The sequence below is a fragment of the Lagenorhynchus albirostris genome, chromosome X (assembly GCF_949774975.1).
Source record: "Lagenorhynchus albirostris chromosome X, mLagAlb1.1, whole genome shotgun sequence".
NCBI lineage: Eukaryota > Metazoa > Chordata > Mammalia > Artiodactyla > Delphinidae > Lagenorhynchus > Lagenorhynchus albirostris.
In genome coordinates, this window is record NC_083116.1 from 105,236,872 (window position 1) to 105,242,926 (window position 6,055).

Genomic DNA, 6,055 nt, shown 5'->3' on the forward strand with positions numbered 1-6,055 from the left:
CACAGAAAATCAATAAGGTAAGGTAATCAATAAGGTAATACTGGACTGAAACTATACTTTAGATCAAATTGACCTAACAGACATATACAGACCATTCCATCCAACAGTATCAGAATATACATTCTTCTCAAGTGCACACTGAACATTTTCTGGGATAAATCACTTGTTAGGTTACAAAACAAGTCTCAGCAAATTTAAGAAGATTGAAATCATATCAAGGATCTTTTCTGATCACAACAGTATGAAACTAAAAATCAATAATAAGAAGAAAACTGGAAAATTCACAAATATGTGGAAATTAACATACTCCTAAACAAACAATGGGTCAAAGAGAAAATCAGAAAATAACTTGAAACAAATGAAAATGGAAATACAACATACCAAAACTTATGGGCTGCAGCAAAAGCAGTTCTAAGAGGGAAACTTATAATGATAAATGCCTCCTTTAAGAAAAAAGAAAGTTCTTAAATAATCTAAATTTCACCCCAAGGAGCTAGAGAAAAAGAACAAACTAAGCCCAAAGTTTGTAGAAGGAAGGAAATAACAAAGATCAGAGCAGAAATAAACAAAATAGACACCAGAAAGACGATAGAAATGATCAACTGGACTAAGAAAAAAAGACAGAATATTCAAATAAATAACATCAGAAATGAAAGAAGAGACATTACAACTGATACCACAGAAGTATGAAAAATCATAAGAGACTATTACAAACAATTACATGCCAACAAAATGGATAACCTAGAAGAAATGGATAGATTCCTAGAAACATACATCCTACCAAGACTGAATCATGAAGAAATAGAAAATCTCAACAGACCAATAACAAGTGAGAACACTGAATCAGTAATCAAAAATCTCCCAACAAAGAAAAGCCCAGGATCAGATGGCTTCCCTGGTGAATGCTACCAAACGCTTAAAGAAGAATTAATGCCAATACTTCTCAAACACTTAACAAAAAAATGAAGAGGAGGTTACGCCCCCAAACGCATTTTACAAGGCCAGCATTACCACGAAACCAAAGCCAGATAAGGACACTACAAGAAAACTATAGACCAATATCTAACGAATACAGATGTAAAAATTCTCAACAAAATATTAGCAAACCAAATTCAACAGTCCATTAAAAGGATCATACAAAATGACCAACTGGGATTTATCCCTGGGTTGCAAGGATGATTCAACATGTACAAATCAATAAATATGATATACTACATTATTAGAATGAAAGATAAAATTCATAGGATGATCTCAATAGATGCAAAAAAGCATTTGATAAAATACAGCATCCTTTTATGATAAAAATGCTCAATAAATTGGGTATAGAAGGAATATACCTAAATATAATAAAGGCTATGTGTGACAAACCCACAGCTAACATCATAACTCAACAGTGAAAGGTTGAAAGCTTTTCCTCTAAAATCAGGAACAAGACAAGGGTGCCCATTCTCACCTCTCCTATTCAACATAATACTGGAAGTCCTAGCCAGAGCAATTAGGAAAGAAGAAGAGATAAAAGGCATCCACGTCAGAAAGGAAGAAGTAAAATTGTCTCTGTTTCCAGATGATATGATCATAAATAAAAAAAATCCTAGACTCCACCAAAAAATTATAAGAACTAATGAACTAATTCAGTAAAGTTCCAGATTACAAAATCAACATACAGAAGTCAGTTGCATACCAATACATAAAGAAATATCTGAAAAAGAAATAAAGAACACAATCCCATCCACAATAGCATCAAAAACAATAAAATACTTAGGAATAAATTTAACCAAGGACATGAAAGATTTATATATTGAAAACTATAAGACTTTAATGAAAGAAATTGAAGAAGACACAAATAAAAAGGAAAAATATTCCATGTTCATGGACCAAAAGAATTAATACTGCTAAAATATCCATATTACCCAAAACCATCTATAAGTTTAATGCAATCTTTATCAAAATTCTAATGGCATTTTTCACAGAAATGGAAAAAACAATCTTAAAACTTGTATGGAACCCCAAAAGATCCTGAATAGCCAAAACAATCCCGAGAAAGAAGAACAAAATTAGAGGCATCACACGTCCTGATTTAAAACTATATTACAAAGGTATGATAATCAAAAAAGGATGGTACTGGCTGAAAAAATAGACAAATAGACCAATGAAACAGAATCAAGAGCCCAGAAATCAAGCCAAGCATATATGGTCAATTAATATTTGACAAGGGAGCCAAGAACACTCAATGGGGAAAGGATAGTCTCTTCAATAAATGGTGTTGGAAAAATGGGATAGTAGCACAAAAAGAATGAAACTGGACCCCTATTTACAACACTCACAAAAGTTAACCTGAAAAGGATTAAAGACTTAAACACAGCAGCCAAAAGCATAAAACTCCTAGAATAAAAAACAGGGAAAAAAACTCCTTGATATTGGTCTTGGCAACAATTTTTTGATATGACACCAAAAGCACAAGCAACAAAAGCAAAAATAATAGGACCACAATCAACAAAATGAAAAGGCAACCTACTGAATGGGAGAAAATATGTGCAAACCATATATCTGAAAAGGGGTTAATATCCAAACTATATAAGGAATTCATACAACTCAGTAAGAAAAAAGAATCTAATTTAAAAATGGGCAGAGGCACTGAATAGACATTTTTATAAAGACATACAATGGCCAACAGATACATGAAAAGATACCCAACATCACTAGTTATCAGAGAAATGCAACTCAAAATCACATCACCCCCTACCTGTTATAATGGCAATTATAAAAAAGGCAAGAAACAACAACTGTTGACAAGGATGTGGAGAAAAAGGAACCCTTGTACACTGTAGGTGGGAATGTAAGTTGGTCCAGCCACTATGGAAAACAGTATGGAGGGTCCTCAAAAAATTAAAAATAGAACTACCATATGATCTAGATATCCCACTTATGAGTATATATCCAAAGGAAATGAAATCAGGGTCTTGAAGAGATATCTGCACTCTTATGTTCAATGCAGCATTATTTACAATAGCCAAGATATGAAAACAACCTGTCATTCTACAGATGAATGAAGAAAATATAGCATGCATATACACACACACAAACACACACACACACACACACACACACAGGAATATTATTCAGCCATGAGAAAGAAGGAAATTCTGCTATTTGCAACAACATGGACGGATCTCCAGGGCATTATGCTAAATGAAATTAGAGAAAGACAAACACTGTAAGATTTCACTTATATGTGAAATCTAAAAAAAGTTGGACTCATAAAAGCAGAGAGTAGTATGCTGATTGCCAGGGGCTGAGGGTGAAGGAAATGGGGCGATATCAGTCAAAGTGTACAAACTTCCAGTTATAAAATGAATAAGTTCTGGGGAACTAATAAACAGCATGGTGACTATAGTTAACAACACAGTCCTATATACTTGAAAATTGCTAAAAGAGTAGATCTTAAATGTTCTCAGCACAAAAAAGGAAATGGTAATTAGGTAAAGTGAACTAACCATACTGTGGTAATCATTTCACAATTTATGTGTATCAAATCATCATGTTGAACACCTTCAACTTCCACAACACTATATGTCAATTATATCTCAATAAAGCTGCGGGGGAAAGACTTAAGAAGTCAAACATGAGGAAAAGCTCAGATGATTATAGAGATGCTGGCTCCAAAGTCCTTGAGCTGCTTGATCAATGCCAGCAGCCACCTTCATTCAGACTTTCTGAGAGAAAAATTAGCCCCATTTTTATTTAAGCCTCTGTAAGACAGGTTTTATGCTACTTGCAGTTTGAAGTACTCCTGACAGGGTCCCCTTACCCCAGGAGAGCCGCAGCTCTTGTTTAGCTGTTCACATGAAGAGGAGTCTGGAACACTAATTGGAAACAACTATACCATAGAGTTCCTATGAGGCCAGGGAAAAAAATCTGGAAGTTAGAGAACTAGAGGGCTCTTTGCTCTATGTGCTGTTTTTTTTTCCAAATAAGCATGATTTATTATAAATAAGTGAAAACTACAAGGGACAAAAATTTTAATTTACCTTTAACCAATAATTTGCTTTGTTAAGAACTTTTTTGCAATCATTCAAGCAAGTGTATATTCAAGTAATTCCAGTATCATTTTTTAGTCAAACCAATATGCTCTCCTTAAATTCAAGTTAGTAGATTATAATAATTTTTAAATGGCTGTATTTTGTCTATTTTTCTTTTCCTAATCTTGTTTTTATTTTTCTTAAAATTTTTATTGAAATATAGTTGATTTACAGTGTTGCGTTAGTTTCAGGTCTACAACAAAGTGATTCAGTAATACCTACATAAATAAATATATATATGTATGTGTTTTTAAGATTGGTAGGCAGGGAGGGAGGAAGGAAAGGACAGGAATATTCTAGGTCAAAGTTTAGGACTCAGCTCTAAAGGCCGCGAGACTTGGAACTCCCAGGTCTACTGTAAAATCTCTAACGCAGCGCTAGATTGACCAAGTGTTTACTGAACACAGAGCCCAGAGGAGTACGGAGAAAAAGAGACGCGAGGGAGGTAAATACAAGGGGATGTGGAATTTACCTGGAGATGAGGAATTTACTCTCGGGTTGAGGGGCTTGACTGGAGTGGGTGCCAACGGGGGTTGGGACAGCGAGAGGTGATGTCCCAACGCCGGTCAGAAACAGGAAGGAGCGCGAGCGATGAGCCAGACAAGCAAGCGTCCGCGGCGCCTGAGCCCCAGAAAGCCGGCTTCACCGTTTGCACCTGTGTGTGTCCACGTGCATGTGCGCATCACGCTGAGGACTGGCTCCACCTGGAAATGTGGCGCAGGCGCCCTCCTGATCCCGTCAGCCGGAAGGAGTTCAGAAAGCAGGGAGTGGTCATTTTAACCTCAAGGGGATGCTGCACAGGAAAAAACAATCAACGCTCAATTTTGGAACCAACACCAGTCACAGATGTTTGTAATCTTTTGGTGTACGTGAAGCTTTGGATTCCTACCCTGCTATTGCACTTGTGTCCTTGAACTCTGGATTTGTGTCTGCAGAATGGTAAACTTGTTACTAGATGCCGGTTATGATTGCTCTTGCCTCCTGTTTTAACTAGAATTGGGGATGTTCAGGGCCCCTCCTCCATTTCTATGGTCGACAGAGCGTGGATTCTATGGTACCGGCAGAGCTCACATGGACCCAGAGCCACAGATTGAGATAAGACCTTAAAGGCAACCTCCTGGGTTGTTTTGTTTTGTTTGTTTTTTCTGGTTGCTCGCGGAGGCTTGTGGGATCTTAGTTCCCCGACCACGAGTCGAACCCGCACCCCTTGCAGCGGAAGCCCGAAGTCTTAACCACCGGACTGCCAGGGAAGTCCTCAATGTCCTGTTTCCCAGATGAATAAACTGAGGCCCAGAATTGTTACAAAGCTAATTTGAGTGCAGACCAACAGTGTGTGTCTCTGCAGTGCTGTGCTTATATCACATTATGCCTCTCCTGGCAGGAAAGTATCCCTGTTCAGTGTTGTCTAAAAGGCCCCTTATTGCATTGCACCAACCCATGGTTGTAGGAAGCTTTGATGCTGTATGGGATTGTCATACTCCTTGCCAGTGCAAGTGACCCCTTGGGCAGCAGCAGTGACGGGGATCAGTCAATTAACTGAAAGGAGGTGGATTGACAATGCAGTCATTTGGAAAGCCATTTCATTTCACTTGCTGCTAACTTCAGATAAGAAGCATATACACAATCACCTAAGACAGGAGTACCACTTAATATTTTTTCCAAGTGTTTAAATATTACCACTTACTGGTGATTACCTCTTTGCATATTTGTAAGAAAACAAATAAAAGGGAATGTATTACTGGGTTATTAAGCCACATTTTGTTATAAGGGATTTAAATAAATTTCATATTTTAGTCTGCCAATTATGTTATTTCTCTCTAGCTTCTGAATATAATTAATTAAAACAGTAAGGGATCTGTGATCAAAGTTTATATTAATATTTAGATTATTAAAGTACTGAGAGAAAATGATTTTCCACAAAGGACGTTTTTACTTAGTAAATTAAATAATTCCCATTTTACACTAGAAGAGAAAAA

At 36.7% G+C, this 6,055-nt stretch overlaps 1 long non-coding RNA gene across 1 annotated transcript in view; it reads right to left on the reverse strand.

The window, feature by feature from the left end:
* The window catches only part of LOC132513836 (uncharacterized), a 202,531-nt gene extending 197,841 nt beyond the window's left edge, over positions 1 to 4,690 (reverse strand). The window contains exon 1 of the long non-coding RNA XR_009538550.1: positions 4,552 to 4,690. This is a non-coding gene — a long non-coding RNA (uncharacterized LOC132513836). The remainder of the gene's footprint in view (positions 1 to 4,551) is intronic.
* Positions 4,691 to 6,055: the final 1,365 nt, after the last annotated feature.